Consider the following 20335-nt stretch of genomic DNA (forward strand, 5'->3'; position numbering starts at 1 on the left):
ACTTGAGGGGCGGAGCCCCAGAAGGCTCGATAGGCTTGAGAGGCGGAGCCCTGGGAGGCTCGGGAGGAGGAGCCCTGGAAGACTCGAGAGACTGGAGAGGCAGAGCCCTGGGAGGCTCGGGAGGAGGAGCCCTGGGAGGCTTGAGAGGCGGTGACTCTTGGACGGGCACGACCACTGGTGCTGGCTTTTGGACGGTCATGGCTACTGGCACTGGCTCTTGGATGGGCACGACCACTGGCGCTGGCTTTTGGACGGTCATGTCTACTGGCGCTGGCTCTTGGATGGTCATGGCTACTGGCACTGGCTCTTGGATGGTCATTGCTACTGGCACTGGCTCTTGGACGGTCATGGCTACTGGCACTGGGACGGTCGAGACCACTGGTGCTGGCTCTTGGACGGTCATGGCTACTGGCACTGGCTCTTGGACGGTCATGGCTACAGGCGCTGGCTCACTGCTGGCGGTGGCGACAGGCGCTGGCTCACTGCTGGAGGTGGCGACTGGCGCTGGCTCACTGACGGCAGTGGCGACTGGCGCTGGCTCACTGACATCGGGGGCTAATGGCTCTGGCTGGTTGACCGGGGCTGACGAGGGCTCAGGCTCGTTGACCGTGGCTGACAAGGGCTCAGCCTCGCTCACCGTGGCTGAAGAGGGCTCAGGCTCGCTCACAGCAACAGGCGTGGGCTCTGGCTCGCAGACCGGGGCAGGCGTGGGCTCTGACTCGCAGACCGGTGCAGGCGTGGGCTGGGAAGCGGAAGCCCGTCTTCTCCTCCTCCTCCGGGCAGACGAAGTTAAGCATGCTGGCTCGAGGATCGCGGATGCGGGGCACACTGGCTCTGAAGCGGACGAGGTTGGCAGCGTGTAGGTCAGGACGGGCGTGGAGAGACGAATTGTGGCGGACAGGGGGAGTGTCTTCGTGGGAGGAGCGTCATCCTCCAGAACGCCCACAGTGAGCGGTGATCCGCTGACCCGCAGGGTCTCCTCCATGAAACCGAGGAGCGTCCAGCAACGACTCGCCGGCGGCAACCGCTCCCTCAGAGACTCGTTCAAGTTACCCCGGAAGAATGCCACCAGGGCGTGGTCGGGGAAGTCAGAGATGTGTGCCAGCTCCAGAAAATCCTGGACGTGGTCCTCCAAAGGGCGGTCCCCCTGCTTGAGGCAAAGGAGCCGGTAATTCGCCGGATAGGCTGCTAGATCCATGTGTGATTGTCAATCGTTCTGTTACGAATGAGGCAGCGAAGGCAGACGAGGAGAGCGGATCTATATGCAGCTTAACTTTATTTAAACAAACAAACAAATAAACACAAAGGAAAAACCCACAATGGGAAAACAGGAAACTTAAACACGATGAAACAAAACTGAGAACTCGGGCAGGGAACACACACCAGGCTTAACAACATTCAACGATTGACAGAGGGGAGTGAAAACAACCGGGCTAAAATACATGAACATGGGAAAATGGGAGACAATGAACAAACAGAACTCAAACAAGATGACAGGGTAATAAATAGAAACCAATGGCAAACTAACGCGGGCAGGTGAAAACAATGAACAGAGAACACGAATGCTAACAAGGAAACTATGGAGCTACAAGGGTGACAAAAGTGAAAACTAAGGAACTACAAAAGTGACAAAAATGACAAACAAAGGGCAACAGTGAGACAAGACAAGGTATACATAACAGTCCTCTGGAGTCAGCAGCTAAGGTCGCTCCTGGCCACTCACATCCCGGGCAGCCTCAACACCACAGCGGATGCGCTGTTGTAGCAGTTGATGCTCAGCGGAGAGTGGAGACTCCAACCCAAGTGGTCCAGCTAATTTGGAATCCATTTGACAAAGCAAAGGTAGACCTGTTTGCTTCCTGGGAATCCTCACACTGCCTGCTCTGGTACTCCCTGATGGGAGCTCCCCTCGGGACAGATGCTCTGGCACACAGCTGGCCCTGGGGGCTGTACAAATATGCATTCCCCCCAGTGAGGATACTTGCACAGACTCTGTGCAAGGTCAGGGAGGATGAGGAACAAGTCACCCTTGTGGTGCCATACTGGCCCACCCAGACTTGTTTCTCGGACCTCAAGCTCCTCGCGACAGCACCTCCCTGGCAAATTCCACTAAGGGAGGACCTCTTCTCTCAGGGATGGGGTACCATTTAGCACCTGTAACCAGATCTCTGGAACCTCCATGTCTGGTCCATAAATGGGATGCGAAAGACCTAAGTTGTCTACCACCCACAGTTTTAAACATGATCAATCAGGCCAGAGCGCACTCTATGCCCTGAAGTGCCATGTGTTCACGAGTTGGTGTTCTTCCCGAGGCAAAGACCCCAAGAGATGCGCAGTCGGGTCTGTGCTGTCCTTCCTGCTGGAGAAGTTGGAGGGGTGGCTGATCCCCTCCACCTTGAAGGTGTATGTAGCCGCTATATCGGCACATCACAATACAATAGACGGTAAGTATTTAGGGAAGCACGACTTGATCATTAGGTTCCTGAGAGGTGCCAGTAGGTTGAACCCTCCTAAGCCGCTTCCCTCTTTCACTCATGGGACCGCCCTCTTGACTGCGCTCACATCCATTAAGAGGGTGGGGGACCTGCAGACGTTCTCTGTCAGCAATACTTGCCTGGAGTTCAGTCCGGAAGACTCTCAAGTATCCCCCCAAAAAGAGGAGTTTAGGACAGCAAGTTGGATGCTTAGAGGTTGAATTGATGTAGATGATCATTAGGTTTGGTAATACGGAAGAATCCCCCAAAAGGATTGAATTGAAAGGGATAAAGGTATATGATAAAGGATGTTGGTCGGAGGTCCTTGGATGGGGAAGGAGGTCCTCATCACTAGTGGAGCGGGCCGAAAGATATCCAAAGAAAAACATCCTGGTATTAGAAGGAGGGAGCCTATGGTATATAGATAAGACACAGAGCTACAATCCTTCCGACGCAAGGGCCTGGATCACATAAGGAGAACATGGGCTCGCTGTGCTTTGGGGACAAACAAATCCTGGCACCTCCAGCTCGCTGTTCAGATAGGAGGGCCCATACTGCGATCTGAATGGGAGACCCCTCATGGTCTAGAACATGAAGGATCACTCTGCAATTCGGAAGGGGAGAGCCCCCACGGTGCCTGAACGAAGGGCTCACACTGCGATTCAAACAGGAGAGCTCCCTCTTCACTTCGAAAGGGAGAGCCCCTGATATATAAACTTGAAAGCTCACTCTGCAATCGAACGAGGAATCCCAAACTGCAATTGGAACAAGAGAGCCCACATTGCATTTGGTTGGGAGGGCCCACATGGCGAATCAAATGGGAGAGTCCACGGCAGGCGTGGTAGCTCACGCGCATTCGAACGAGAGGGGTGTAATAGTAGGGAGGCATAGCCCGAGCCTAAAAAGATGTCAGTGTTTGGAGTGCTTGTCTGATGTGATTGAGGTTGGATCGAATGTATGTTTTGAAGGAGTGGGAAGACCACCAACCGAGAATTTTAATTTGGTGTTCGGATAGACCTTTCAGGGAAGCTGAAGTAGCGGCCGCTATGCCGAAGGAATGGGAAGAGAAATGTTTGGTAGAAAAAAGGTCAGGAACTGGTAAAGGCTGAATGGGGGGTGGCAGATTGAAAATGAAAACTGAATGGCCGCATTTCAATTGATCGGTTTTACTCTGTTTGATGATGAAACGGATTGTGTCATGGTTTAAAATTTGAAGGTCGGAGAAGATTTGGTGGATGGCTGGGATGAAGGTGGAGTTGATGGTGAGTTCTGAGACTCTATGGAAGCTGAAAAAAGCCAAATTGTACATGGCATCTAGGGTTCTTGTTTTGGTGGGGGAAACTAGACCGGAGCGAAGAGTAATGAGGCATTTAGTTATGATGTTAATGGTTAGTGGATGTCTGGTGTCCGGACAGGTGGGATTCATTTTGTGCAATCCATTGATAAGAAGAGCAGTCTGGGGGTTTGTGATCGAGAGGCACTGTTTGCCGTGAATATGTATACAGAAGAAATGTATGCCAATGAGGTAGACTTAGATTTTTCCTGGCTGAATTGATATGATATTATGGAGGTGAGATATGAAAGAGGATATGGAGATAAGGAGAAAGTTTTGGAAAAACAAAGTTATATACTCTGTGAAATTGTTTGAAGGAACTCCAAGCTGTCCAGTGAGTTTGAAGTGTTCTGCGAGAGACGGCTTGTAGTATAGAACCTATAGATAGGGTGTGGAGTTGTCTGAGAAGGTGGTCTACGGGAATATGAGCTCTGAATAGGGAGGAAATGGAGTTGGGGAGTTGGGTTGGTGTCTGCTTCTGGACTCAATGTTCTGAATTTCTGAAAGAGAGTATGGAATAAGGCATCAGCAATTTGAATTTGGTGACTAGGAATATGTTCAGCTTTAATGATGAATTGGTTACAAGTAGAAATCCAAGTAAGTTGTCTCAGAAAGAGCATAATTTTGCAGTGTTTGAATTGCCTTTGTTAATGCAGTGGACGGTGGCTGAATAATCTCAATGGGACAAAATGTTTTTTGTTGTCTATTCGGAACCCCTTAGATGAGCTGCTATAAGGATGGGATACAGGTCAAACAGGGAGGATGATTTGGCAGACTGTTGGGGGTGGGGGGTGAGCTCGGGTGGCCAGGTCGAGGCAAACCTGCATCCTTTGTGGTAACCTCCGAAAGCTATGGAGGGGGCGGCATCGGTAACAAGGTGAAGTCACAAGGTTGAGACAAAATGTTGTCATAAAAGTAGGTTAGCCCCTTCCATTGCTTTAAGAACATGGGCCAGAGTTTAAAGTCTGCCCGGCAGGAGGGGCTTAAATTAATGGTGTCGTCTAGACCTGGAGCTGTGGTAGTGAGTGTAAGCAGGTGGGAAATGAAAGGCCACATAGTGTAATTTAAGTGGCCTAGGAGAGAGAGAAAATTACGCTTGCTGCACCTGGTTGCTTTTATCAGATTTGATGCAATGGAGATAATTTAGTCTATTTGTTCTTTGGGAAGGAAGGCTTGGAATTTGATGGAATCTAGGAGAATTCCGAGGAATAACAGGCTTCTATATGGGCCTGTGGTTTTCTCGGGTGAGTGAGAAGCTCCTAGTTTGGAGAAGACTTTTTGGACGGTTGTTAAATGTTTTACTGCCAGAAAATGGCTTCAGGAAATGATAAGGAAGTCATCGAGATGAATGAGGTAGGGGATTCAATAATTGTTTTGTAGAATCCAACAGAGTGCTTCGGACGCATGTAGAATATTTTGGGACTGCTTTTGCAGCCGAAACTCAAACGGACTGCTAAGTAGAATTGATTGCGCCAGCAAATGCCGAACAGATGCCAGAAATCAGAATGTATTGGCATAATTTTAAAAGCTGACGTTATATCTACTTTTGCTAGCCAAGCTCCGTAGTCTGCATTTTTAATGAGGGTGATAACTTGGAACTATATTTTGGTAGTGCAAGTATAGCGCAATCTAGTGGCATTAGAATGATGATGCTTGGGTGGGAATTACCATGAGGGGCAGAGAGAGATCTATGTGAAAACGTTTACCAGAGAATTTCCTAGCTATTCTAATTGGATTTATGTGGAACAATTCAAATGGGTGGGAAATGAAAGGTCTAATCATGAATCCAGAATATATTTCTTTGTTGATGAGGGCTTCTACTATGTCGGGTTTGGCTGTCGTGGACTGCAAGTTGTTGCAGAACAAACTGGAGTTGGGTAGGCTTTCCAGGTCGGGGTCGAAATCCTTTTGCACACCTGAAATGAGGAACTGAGTGAATTTATTATCTGGGTGATTTTCTAGTTCGGTTGCTAAGGTGGAAGCAATGATATGGTACGATAGGTACTTTATGAAATTTTTATTGAGATTAGAAGACGAGCGATGTACAGGACAAATAGAGCATGGGCTCCACCACAGAAAGTACAAATAATAGTTGATGAAGTTTTGCACACTTGTCTGAGTTAAATTTGAGAGTCTGGTTGCGGTCACTCCGAGAATAGAGGATGTATGAGGTAGACTTAGAAACTTGAGGTGTTTCTAAAAGGGTTGGTTTATCTGGGTTGATTTGGGGGCATAGCAAAGTTGTGTAAGCTATGGATCTGCAGATGGTGCAAGAGAGGCTTTGCCATCCTAAGAAATCATTATTGTAGAGTTCTAGGTCAAGTGCCCCCCAATTTGGGCATTGATTCCACTGGGTGATGCGAGCGGCACATTTTGCTGCGAAAAGCTTATGGTATGTGTAGAAGTGGCTGCCTCCAAAGGAGAGGCTGAGCTCTGCTATAATGGACAGATAATAATTTAACTCCTTGCATCTTGTGGAAAAAAAAGAGCACATTACTTCGGTAAATCTAGCAAAAGCTATGCAGAATTCTGCGAGAGTGAGCACTCATTTTGAAGAAGGGATTGAGTTTTTAAAGTTGCTGGTTAAGGGGCTGCAGTTGAAGAAACTATGAGATTCATTAGTGGGGACTGGTGTGAGCAGAGCAGGAAGATCTACGTCAGCACCTGATAGGATTAGGGAGCGGAGGTGGGTTGAGATTGGAGGTGGTTCCATGGCTCCTCCCTGTTTAAGTGAACAGTGGCATTCCATGAGGGAATTTTCTGTGGAGGCAAATATGTAAATCAGTATTGAAAGATCAAACCAATTAAAGATTGCAGTGGATTTTAATATCATGTATTATTAGCCCACATTATACGTTTCTGCTGGTAATTATGCTCCCATTCACAGATGATCTCCTATCCCTGACATCTTAAAATAGTTTTGATAAGTATGTGTTATAATCTTACCTATCACCAACCCAACACTTGTCAATACAGTAAACAAGAGGATCAAATCAAGCAGTGCCATCTACAGACAATGATGAATGTTAACATGAATAAATAAAGGGCCCCATTCCTTATACAGTAACATCTACAGTAATTACCTAATACAGTATGTGTAAAGGAAATCTTTCCTCTACTGTTTCATTGAGTTGCCATCAGCCTCCTCTGGCATTTGTACCGATTCATACAGAGATTAAAACTCCCCTGGGAAACCGTGCATGAAATAAAAACATAATCTTTCATTAAATGCATCTGAGTTATGCATGTACATATTTGATGAAATTGATTAAACCTACTGATAATTTGATCGCTTCTGTTGTTACATTTATTTTAGATACATTTTTGTGGAGGCTTAGCTTCCCTTGCCTCCTCTTACAAGCCCATATTATGAGTGAAAGAAAAAGCTCCCTCTGAATTCTCATACTTCTCATACTAATAGCAATGAATTCGAGGAAAATAAACATATCAACCATTTACTGATAAAGTACATTTTTGCTGTGCAGGTGTGTAATATCAATACATTCCTGGACATATACTAAATCTGCCATGTTGGTATTGTCTAAATCAAATGAAATGTGATGAATGTCACATGTAGTCCCTGTCTAGTTTCACTTTCACATCTGAAAGTGAAAGTTAAAGTGGAGATTTAGAGTAAAAAGGACTTAAATATGTTTCTGTTTCTCACTCACACCTATCATGTCGCTTCAGAAGATATGGATTTTGCCACTGGATTTGTATGGACTTCTTTCATGTTTCCTTTATGTCATTTTTGGGGCTACAAAGGTCTGATCACCATTCACTTGCATTGTATGGACCTACAGAGCTGAGATATTATTCTAAAAATCTTTGTGTTCTGCTGAAGAAAGGAAGTCATACACATCTGGGATGGCATGAGGGTGAGTAAATGATGAGATCATTTTCATTTTTGTGTGAACTATCCAATAAACTATGCAAATATATTAAGAAGGAAACTTAAATATGACATTAACATAAGTATTCAGACCCTTAACTCTTACTTAACTCATGCTTAGTTGAAGTAATTTTTGCAGTGATTACAGCCTCAAGTCTTTTTGGGTATGATGCAACAGACTTTGCACACCTGCATTTGAAGATTTTCTGCCATTCTGCTCTGCAGATCCTCTCAAGCTCTGTCAGGTTGTAAGGGGACCGTCGGTGGATAGCCATGTGCAGGTCTCTTCAGAGATGTTCGATTGGGTTCAAGTCCGGGCTCTTGCAGGGTCACTAAAGATATTCACAGAGTTGTCCATAAGCCACTCTTGAGTTGTCTTGGCTATGTGCTTAGGGTCATAGTCCTGTTGGAAGGTGTTTTTTTGCCCAGTCTGAGTAAATGATGAGAGCATTTGAATTTTTGTTTGAACTATCCCTTTTATGTTGAAACTAGTTAAAAAAAGGATGATTCAGTCCAATTTTAATTTAAGTGCTGGAATACAATGCACATGCTTGAGCGATATAGTTATTAATTTCATGTCTGTTCTGTTGAGTAATTTAAGAAACCTTTCATTCATCCACTATTTACAATTCAATGAGCAATCATTAAAACTGCATGACTTGTGAGTTCTCGAACAGAAACCTTTCAGTGGTCAATGCTTAATTTACCGGCATCTCATTTTAAACTCTTTGCAAGAATGATAAAAAAAAAAACATCAAAACACTCTTTTTCTAGTTGCTCATTATCCAAGCATATAGTCTCCCAACTCATAATGACATTTAAAGTAGATATTTGCATAATATATATATATATATATATATATATATATATATATATATATATATATATATATATATAATTCACAAAAATAAATTAATAAATCCTTTGGCCAACCTGGGTGGAAAATCTGTCAATCCACCATGCCTCCATCTCCTAAGAACTGGTTTTCCACAATAGCAAACCTGCGTCACTAAATGACTTTGCTTGCTTCATAAAATATGTATGTCTGTACAGGGAAGAAAAATGCTAATAACTTTTGGTGGCCGAATTAGATTTGGGAGCAGAGGCAAGCAAGGAGAAAATAAATGCATGAAAGAATTTAGCTGTGCAACTCATAAATAGTTTACCGACCTAGTGAAGATTCATCAAGTTTCATGAGAGATAAATTGTATTTTCTGGCTTTTTATTCTCGCCCTCACACTGCCTTTCCACCAGAGGAGTGAATTGAATAAAAGATGAGGAATGGAAATTGTGTCTGCACCGCGATACCAAGGTCTACTGCGGTTTATACCTGCCGACGCTCGTGAAATCCCGATATCTATGATTGGCGGCTTTCGGAATGGGTGTCACCGATCCTATCGCCTTGCCGAGAATGAGGAAATACTGACAGCAATACAAAATATCTTCCATGTGCACGTTAACACTATAGCTTTTATTCAACCTACAGTAAAGCTGACATCTGCGAGTGCTTGCATCATGAGCTAAAGTGTGTCTAGAGATCTCCCACCAGAGGTTTAAGAGTATCGGATCTCTATTTAACATAATACTGGCCACTCATTAAGTAATTTCTTTGGCAAATCGAGAGATATGCCTTGTTATTTTGAATGAGTGGGAAATTAGATTAAAAATGCAGCAAGCTGGAGACTGGTTTCATTGGATTTATACTCTTTATGCCTTTCGATTACATGTTTTCTGTAAAAGAGGCCTTGGCTTGTTGCAAAAGTTTAAAAATTGTTGAGCTAAGCAGATGGCATATTTGGAATTAAAGAAACAGTTCATACAAAAATTATTTATTTTTTTATTTTTAACACACTCATTTCATTCCAAACCTTTATGCTGTAATCTTTTTTCTTTTTTTTCTGTGGAATGGAAAAAGAGAATTTTGAAGAATCTTTAGGTCTTTTTAAGTAGTCCAAACAGCTTGTGTGCTATATTCCTTCTAAGTCTGTTTCTAAGTCAGATCCTAAGTCATACAATTGCATTGTGTGAGGAATAGACACAAATGTAAGTCATTATTCACTAATAGTCTCATTGTGACCAAATCAGTGAGTCAGTTAGTTGGACTAGAGAACCGAATTAGTCTGATTTGGAAACAAATCATTCTTTTCAGCTGGCTGATCAAACCAGTTCATAACCGTTTGGTCATACAGTGCATTCAGAAAGTATTCAGACCTTCATTTTTTTCCTACATTTTATGTTGCAGCCTTATACTAAAATGCTTTAAAATATTTATTTTCACCAACACTCCATACCCCATAATGACAAAGCAAAAGACTGACTTCTATCTAACTTTGCAAATTTAATAAGAATAAAAACTGAAATATCACATTGATATAAGTATTCAGACCCTTTACTATTACTTAACTTGTGCTTAGTGATTTTGCTAAAATATGTCAACTTCTGTACATTATTTTAATAATATAAATTTGTTACATATTACAGTCAACTAATGGACACACCTTTCGTGGTTTGTTTTAAGCAAATTAATTAATAATTTGTTAGATACCATTCATTTATAAATCATATATGTTGTGAATAAGTGATGCAAGTGTATTCATTTATGTTTATTCACTGGTACAACAGAAAATGAGCTCGTCGTTCATTGTGTATTTGTTTGAGTTTGGCTTCTTCTCTATTTTGTTTCCCACTTGCTTGACGTGTCATTGTAATGAATGGGTCATTCCTAGCATTCGGTGCCATTTGAGTCCCCATGACATAATGTGGTATATTTTGTGTAGAAATGGGCTAATACTTGTTTCTAAATGCTCATCTTTCATAGTTTATCCCCCTCTACCATAGAGCACAATAATATGGACCCAGGATTCATTAATTAAAAATAATTACTCTGATTTTAGTGCAAGTAGGCTAAACTGCCATGTCCCCAAGTAAGCTTGCATAACTTCAGTCACAAATATAAGTAATACAAATCATTGAAAAATATTGTTGTATATTCATATTTATAAAGTAAATTTTCTGTTATTAATATATTACTAATGCCTAAAGTCTTTAAAATATGTTGTGTCCCTGAATTGAATGTCCCCCCTGTTACTCTGATGGAAAGTCCCTCTGAACACGCCCCTTGACTCTTCCTCTAATCACATGGCTCTCAGGAAGTCAAACTATCTACAAGAAGCAGAGTAAGTATCACTCCTTAATTCACCCTTTTTTCAATGTTTTAGAATGAGTCACTGATGTGGTAAAGCATAACATGTCCACTCTGTTATGCTTATTTGTAGTGGAAACGGATAATTGTTTGTAATTTTGAAAATATGGTTAATAAACTGGTTAAAAATCTTCCTCAGTGATCACTGTGCACTATCTTGTTGTTCATCACATGAGTAGCAAAGGCAGACTTTAGCATAAAATGTCCCTCCTGTTACTGTCCACTGTTACTGTTTTGCAGAGTAACAGGATGGAAATGTTGTATCAGAGTGGACGTAAAAGCTAGATAAATAAGTGTTTACAGCATATATTGGTACTTATAATTAATCTAATTTGCATGTATTTGTTATATACATTCAGGAAAGAGTATCTTAAATGGTATGCATGTATTTGTCTGGAAATGGTGCCGTTGTCTGTTGCAGAAAAGCAGCGGCGCTACAAGGCACGTCATGATGCAGACCCTGAAAGAAGGCACATATACCTCAATAAAGAGTAGGAGAAGTGGAGAAAGGATAGAGAGGAAGGAAGAAAAAAGAAAGTGTTAGAACTCCATGAAAGAGAGAAGAGAGCACAGAGAAAAAAATGGAGAGTTGTACAGGGATTGTACCAGACCGAGGACAACATCTGAGTCATGGCACTTTTCCACAGCACATTACGGTTCGACTCGACTCTGCTCGCTTTACTTTTCTGAGCTTGCTTTTCCACTGCAGTTTACTGCTGCCTCAACGTGGATGGGATTATAGGCTGATCGTCATAGTTGTGCCACCTCTACTGCCGCAACACAAAAATGACTGACTATATTCAATAACACGACCGCTAGCTGTTAGCTACTAGCTCATTGTGCTACATAAAGCAGATGTTGCATGATGATTTCACACAAGTGTAACAGTTAAATCGGCCTGGTTGTTTTAGAAGCAAACTTTCCAGTAGCTGGTCAACTAATTAAAGTGAAGCTTTCAAGCAGAGTATAGATTTAATGTAACAAAATGTACCATCCTCCATCGTGGACTTCAACAACGCCGTGGCGGAGTCCAGGGCACTCTCTCTAGCATTGCTCACAAGTCTATTGCCATAGATAGCGTCCATGTGGTCGAACCACTTCCGCTTTCTTCTGTTTGAACCACTCTGGCTGTTGTGGTCCTTGATGGTTCTGTAGTCACTTAAGTTTTTTTTTACTTTTCCCTACACTGTTGGTAGGTCTGGTGGTAGCCATGTGCGGCCAACAGCTGAGACACTTTCTGAAAGACGTTTTCGTTTCACGTCGTTTCGTTCGTTGCTAATGACATATGCACCTCGTTTATTGACCACAATGCGTGGTTTTGCACACTGCCATTTCTTTTTACAATTAGAAAGTCTTGTGAACAAATGATATTGCAATCGCTGTTACTAACTTTTAAAACTAGGGGGTTGATATCCCATGTCGCAAAACCAGTGATGCTGGTAGTGACAATTTTCTCTGAGCAGTCAGCGATCTGCAGGATTTTGATGTCACATATAGTATCGACTCAGCTCGCTTGGAACCTCAACTGAGGTGGTACTAAAAAAAGTACCAGGTACAAGGTACTATCTACAGTGGAAAACCCCCCAAAAATGAGCAGAGCCGAGTCAAGTTGTACCGTGCAGTGGAAAAGCCCCAAATGACTACTCCTCCCCCACGTCCAGACAGCCCCCCAAATGTAAATAGTAAAATGACTGTGCATTCAAAATGTGTATTAATTGAGATAAGAATGTCCTGTAACAGGGTGGACATTTGGCCTTCGCATGTTAAAGAATAATATCCTGAGCTGGACCAATATATTTTTCTTGTAGTGTAACAAGCCCTTCGTCAGATAAAATGATTAAATCATGGAAATTGTAGCTTTTTTTTATAGAAAGTTAACAAGCTGAAATGGCACCGAATAGTAAGAATGACCAGAATGCCCAACTCAGAGGTACGAGCTTCACAGGTCCACTTGAAGGCAGAAAATCTCATAGATGATCTAGAAAAATTAGATGATGTGTAGAGGAACTCTACACGATGTCAACTTTACTGGTCCAGGAGCGCCACCTATGGCTTAACCAGGTCGAGATGCGAGAGGTCGACAAGACACGTTTCCTGAATGCCCCCATCTCCCAGGCTGGCTTATTCGGCAACACCGTCAGAGAATTTGCCCAGCAGTTATTGGCGGTAAAGCAGCAGACGGAGGCCATCCAGCATATCCTGCTCCGGCGCGTCTCAAGATCATGCACCCTGTCTGCTCGCCGCCAAGGGCGTCCCCCTGCGGTGGCTGCACCTGCAGATGCTGACATTAAGACGCATTCTAACGAGCTTCTGGCATCAAGATTGGTTCGCGGTGGTAGACCTGAAGGACTCGTACTCCATGTCTTGATTTTACCTCAACACAGAGCCTTCCTGTGGTTTGCATAAGAGGGTCAGGCTTACCAATACAAAGTCCTCCCTTTCGGCCTGTCCTTGTCCCCTCGCGTCTTCACGAAGGTCGCAGAGGCTGCCCTTGCCCTGTTAAGGGAAGTGGGCTTGCGCATTCTCAAATACCTCGATGACTGTCTAAACCTAGCTCACTCTCGGATGTGTTGTCTGCACACAGGGACCTGGTGCTCGCGCACCTCAGCCGGCTAGGGCTTCAGGTCAACTGGGAAAAGAGTGTGTACAAAACAACTTCCAAGGATTTTAATTGCTCTCCTTGTTACCCCTTAGACGTAAAGAAATAAGGAGTAGCCATAACTGATAGCTAACCTTTAACATCTGAACATAAGTTTTTCCAAGAATGGGACCTCAGTTCATGTTGTGGCTCAAAGACAGAAACAGTCCATATTTGTAATATGTTAAAATGTTTGAAGTAGTTGACCTATCAGAATGCTAGAAATTGTGGTAAGATGACACTCTTAATGTAATTTGCATACAACTCTAATTGCTATGGAAAGTTTGTAAATCTTCACTTCGACTTCCTGTCTTTCTAACTGTTGTATCTCAGTGACTTGTGATGCCTGTTGAATCTCCAGAGACCAATCAGTAAACTCTCTCTCATTTGATTATTGCAAAACCTAGAGTTTTTATTCCTCAATTTTCATATTGGGGACCCAGCTGGCATTCTCTACAGTACACTCATGAATGAAAACATTTCCATTTAGCCACTTTCATACTCCAGAGAACCATGTAGCAACTTCATGTCCTTGTTAAAAATAAACTTCTAGTTTGCTTTTTAAATAATTCTAATGTTCCTGTTTTTTTGTATCAGTAAACTGGAGCATCATCATAATGTGAAATAGCTTATGCCCCCGCAAAATAAGATGAATTGCAACACGTCTCCTGTGATGCTTAAGTCATTTAGCCCTTGTTAGGTAGCGTGAAGTCATACTGTTTTTGATAAAACATCCCGTCTTTGCACGCCATTCCCTTAAGTATTTTTGAAATCCCATTCCTCTCACTCTTTTTATTCCCCCTTTTGCTTCTCATTTACTTTTGTGATATCAGACACAATTCATAAACCTCTTATGTAGGGTCACTCCACTCTTGGTTGTGGCAAATTTTCATTACCAAAGAAGTCAATCTTCATCCAACCATCCTCTTGCGTTTATCGCTGCAATCTATTCAAGTTAATGCTTTTAGCCACATTAACTGGGGCCTTACGAACCTGCGGCAACCAATAGACAAGAACAACATCCCTTGCTGACACGTCTGAGCCCTTACGCTGAAAGACCTGAATTGATAGCTCTGCAGGTAGATGAATATAAAACAGAGAAGGCCCCCGCCCCAGCTAAGGAGTGGAATGCTTTACAGCATCTTTATGGAGCCCTGCTTCTCAGCAGGGGAAGGGAGGGATTAATATTCTGGCTGGCAGCTCCTTGCTTGCTTCCAATGTGTGAGGGAAGGGCAGTATAGGAAGCAGTCAGGGAATCAGAGTGGATGTTGCAGGGGTTGCTAAAGAAAGATTGTTAACTCAAGCCCTGTTCACCCTGACAGAGGTTTGATTGCTGGAGATCGCCAGATCGCTGTTCTTTTGGTCGCTAGAAGGCGTTCCTGACTTTGGATATCCTAACTTTATTGTTGGGCTGAGCAATGGCACTGCAAAAAAATTTTAATAAATAAATAAATAGAATAATTTTGTTATTTGTATTTTTTTTCCAGTACAATATGTATACTTCCTTAAAACAAGATACATTTACTTAAAAATGAGATTAGATAAATCTTGTTTTCAGACAAAATTTCAAAACAAAAATCAAAACAGAAATCAAATCCAAATGTATTGAGGTTAATGCATAGAATAAGAACATATTCAAGTTCCAAACAATGTAGTAAGACATATTAAAGTTACATTTCTTCTCCAATAAATATATAATGTTTTAAGGATTGTTTATATAAATGTTACTGGAAGACAAGAATACTAAGAAAGAAAATAAACATATCACAATAAACATCACAAATGAGATGTAATCACTGGTACACTGCAAAAAAATATTTTCAAGACAAGTATGTTTGTCTTGTTTTCCTGTAAAATTATCTAAACATTCTTAAAACATGATTTATTTACATGTCAGGCAAAATTGCAAATGATATTAAGTCTTGTTTTAAGAGAAATATGGAATGATTTAGTGAATTTTAGACTTCTGCCAATGGGGTAAACAAAATAAACTTGTTTTCCTTTTTAATTAAGTTTGTTTTTCTTACTCCAACTGTTTTTTCTTGCTTTAAGCATACATTTCACTAAATTCAGTCAGATTTCTCTCAAAACAAGACTTTAAATCTTATGCCAATTTGCTTGTCAAGTAAATAAATCATGTTTTAAGAATGTTTAAATATTTTGACTGGAAAACAAGACAAAAATACTTTTTTTTTGCAGTGATAAAAATAAGATGTCATTCTTTTTTTGACAAGGAATCAGTTTTTGTGCTGCTAAAAATGTACTTTCTGCTAGGAAAGTGTTGTCATATAAATTCCAGTAGTGCATAGAATTCATCATATCATGAACAATAATCAAATCTGATTGAATCAATCTAACTCAGAGTGTGTTTTTGCTGTATTCCTCATTTAAAATGTATTTGGATAAAAGTTTCTGCTAAATAAATGAATAAATGTAAATTACAAAATAGTGTGGCAACTGTGACAGGGCAGAGGGCGGGGGGCTGGGTCATGATTCTACACACCTGGTCCCATATCAGGCTAATCAAGCCTCCGAGAGGGATAAAGGCAGACTGCGGATGGTGGAGCGACAGAGATGCTCATAAATGCTCTCATTTATGGGCAGCTGTCTGACACCTTTTTGTGTTTGTGTCTTTTGGTTTAAGTTTTATATTAATGTAATATTTTTAATGTCAAGCCTGTTTTCGCCTCCTCCTTTCCCTTAATCCCATTACAGCAACTATTTCTGAAACTTTTCTGACAATTGTATTTTTATTTTATACCTGCATGTGAGCAAAGACAAATCATATAAAACAGTGAAACCATTTAAAGAAATGTAATTTCTTCTTTATATTACCTATATTCGACCACAGTATTTCACAGTGGAAAAATGATGTGACCTCCACTGTCTTCCCTTCCGTTGGTAGTCACGTTAAAGCTGATGTGTGTCATTTTTTCAATGTTGAAATTCTTTATCGTATCCCAGTTTAATATGCAAAGTCAACTGAAAATAAACAATAGTTATGTAGATTTCACCAAAAAGTGTATCACAGTGGCTCTGTGGAACTTTTAGAACATCCATATATTTGTTAAGGCAGAAAAAGCAACACTGGTTTGACCAGTGGTGTGAGTTTGGGATGGGACTATTTGTTTGTACAACTAATGCAAGACTGGAGGAGTTTTCTGGAATCTGTTTGAAAACAGTGATTATTTAGCAATTCTGATTGGTGACAATAATGGCTCTGAAATGACAAACTTTGAAAATGTAAAGTTTTCTCAAAATTGTCAAGTTGCTGGACATGCCAACATTGCACTTGTGCCTAAGTTGCTCATGGTAATGGAAATAGGCAATTCTAATTGAAGATGAATATTTCTTTATTAATATTATTATTATTTTCTGGCAGTGTGAACAGGGCTTCAGACCTTGAGTAGCCACATATTGAAGGGCCATTGTGAAGTGTTTTAATCATGCCTTGGTAACTAATACATACCAGTGTGTTATGTGTCATTAGGCATAACAGTGCATGAAAACAGTAAGATGCTTCTCACTAGAGTGCTGCGTAATATTAATCAGGAAACATGGACAATTAAATGATTTGAGTCCTGTCCTGCACCATTGAATTCACCACTCTACCACTCTGCTGCTAATTCCTTAAAGAGGGGTTGGAAATTCCCTGTCATTCATGGATAAATGTGAGCGAGAGATTGGGTTTTTGTCTCTGTGTGGCTTGCATTAATAATGGAGCCAGCACAATGAGCAACCATTTTATGTTGAAGAGGGAATACACTTGAGTCAGACTTTGTTTCATTAACGGTAGTTTGTCAGTGGTAATTCAGCTGTGTAGTACAGATTCCTGAATGTATCGCTAACAAAAAAGTAACAAAAAATATAAATATTTGGACATTGAATGTTCTATCATTATATACAGTATGGTATTCTTTGAAGTGCCTTGTAGAACCATTTAAATACCATGGTATGTGAATATCACCTCACCTCCTCCATCACCATCTGGTACGCTGCTGCCACTGCCAAGGACAAAAACAGACTGCAGCGTGTCATTTGTTCTGCTGAGAAGGTGATTGGCTGCAATCTGCCAACTCTCCAGGACTTGTATGCCTCCAGGACCCTGAGGCAGGCAGAAAAGATTGTTGCCGACCCCTCCCACCCAGGACACAAACTCTCTGAGACACTCCCCTCTGGCAGGAGGCAACGGTCCATCAAGACCAAAACTTCACACCACAGGAACAGTTTCTTCCCGTTTGCAGCTGGCCTCATAAACAAGGCCTAGGACCCCCCCTGACACTGTCTCTTATCCCAACTCCATAGACACTACACGTTACATTAACATAGTTTCCACATTTGTTTTGCGTCAACTTAAAGAACATTTATCTGGTCTCTTGCACTTTTTATTATAGTCAGACTTTGAACTTTTCTGTGAACAGTGAACAAATGCGAACAATGAACATTTGAACATTCTATGGTGCACAACTGCACATATCTTGCACAAAGGTACAGCTCCTTTATTATAACCAGTCAGCTTACTTTTCTCTATATATTGTGTCTTAAATATAGTTTATTATTTATCATACTATGTTTATTGTTTTTTATGCAACAAACACCAAGGCAAATTCCTTGTATGTGAATACTTATGGCTCCTACACACTACATGACTTTCAAAGATGTCGGATCGTGGTACCATTCATATTAGACAACTGTCTGTCTTGTCACTGAAGTCGTAGCATTTTCAAATTACACGACGAATCTGCAACAGGGGTGAACACATTACAAGACATTTTTGACGAATCCCCGACGACTCTGTCTGAACTCCAAATTATGTTTCACAACAGAATACACGCGATAAGTGATATGAGATACAAAAACAAATGCATGATCATAGGTTATGCATTTCAGAATATGATGTATATGTTTTTTTCATAGATTTTATTGGTTACAATATGAAAACGTACCTACTGTAAAATCTACCTTTTTGCTTACCTGGAGAACTGGAAATGTTGCCCTTTTTTTCACAAAAAGTAAGAACAACACTGTTAACTTTGGGGGCGTGTTGAAGCGGGTTTCGCCCAGGGTGCCAAACAAGCTAGATCCGCTACTACATTTAACATTTACACAGAATCATATTTGGCAGCTATCTGCAATGTTTTTAATAATTATTTGATGTAAACATGCACTTAATGGATATCTTTGAATACTGTGATGTGTTTTGCTGTTTTATCAGTGTCTTGCACAATGAGCACTACATTTTTAAGATGTTGTGTCAAGTTAAAAACTGAGATACAACTGCATTTTGTTCTATTCTCCTGCACTCCAACAAGCTTTTAAAATCTTAAGAGTGTGACATTCCCTTGTGATTTTTGGTCACATTTCCCTTCTCTCAATAGGACCAATGTTCCTGGAGAGCAGTTTATGCAGTGTCCTCTGTATATTTCTGAAAGTGAAAATCTGATGAAAGAGTATGCCCTCGTTCCCACAAACTGATTAGGACACATCCAAAGTTGAATAATCTCTATTACAGCACTTGCATCTTCTGAATCAATACAGGAAGAAGATATTTTGACACTTTATTTTCTCTGACAGACATTCTTAGCATTCCATTTGTAATTCTTGTCCATGTGCTGGAAATGAAGGTGAACTGAAATTGAGAAAGTGTTTTGTTTCTCCTTAAAAGCTGTTTATTGATGCTGTGGAGAGAAATGATACTCTAATCTTTCAAAAGTAAGAGCTTATATTTTTTTCAAAGGTTTTTTTTTTCAAGCCCAATATTTTAAACTTACCGTAATTTCACTCTACTTTATTTTGACCTTTGGTCTTTGGTATGCAGAATTACATCACATTACATGTTTTCTGGGGATAAATTCAGGAGACAGTTCTAGAATCAATGAGAATTGATGCTGGACATTGATAATATAGATAGTATTTTCAATATGATGACATTTAGGAAGCAACAATCTCAAATATAGGTTAGTGTAAAACAGTTAAAGGATGGGCAAGGAGGAGGCGAGAACCGGCATGTCAATATAAATAATAATTTAATGAAAACTCAAAAACACATAAACAAACACACATGACGGACATGCCCGTAATTCTCTCTCTCTCTAACAATCGTCACCGGCCGCCTTTATCCCTCGCGCGCCTCATCAGGCCGATTGGGGACCGGGCGCGCGATATTCTGACCCGGCCCCGCCCCCCTCCGCTCCACATTCCTCCCAGCGTTATCTCAGGCCGGGGTGCCACCGACATGACGTACACCCCCCTATCCCTGGGGCGGGGTGTATCGCGCGTCCCGCGTGGTCATACCCGCCTTCCTCGCCCTGGGAGGAGACAGGAGGGGAAAAACAACAACAAAATAGGCGAGGGAAAAGGCCAACATGGTGCGAAAGGGAGAGAGAGAGGAGAGAGAGAAAAAGCTCACTCACCGGTTCTCTGATGTACCGTCGCGTGGTCCTCGAACACTCCTCCACACTCAGGCGGACGACAGCCGCTCCACCCCCGGGCGAACCGGAGTGAAACTGTCGACCCCCAGCGGGCAGAACGCACCTCTGCTTTTCTGGTGGCAAATGGGGACACTCCTCCGCCCCTGGCAGCGGCTCTACCGCTCCGGGCGGTCGGAGAGTTTCTTCCCTCCTCCCCTCGCGGACGCCGGTCTTCCCTCGACCCCTCCGCGTCTCTGGGGACGGCAGGCCACTCCTCCGCCCCCGGCAGCGGCTCCCTTGCATATCCAGTCCCCACTTGCCCCGCGGACGACGGGCGTACCCCGCATCCGGGCGGTCGGGCTACTCAGTCACCCGGCAGATGGCAG

The sequence above is a fragment of the Xyrauchen texanus genome, chromosome 6 (genome assembly GCF_025860055.1).
Source record: "Xyrauchen texanus isolate HMW12.3.18 chromosome 6, RBS_HiC_50CHRs, whole genome shotgun sequence".
Classification (NCBI taxonomy): domain Eukaryota; kingdom Metazoa; phylum Chordata; class Actinopteri; order Cypriniformes; family Catostomidae; genus Xyrauchen; species Xyrauchen texanus.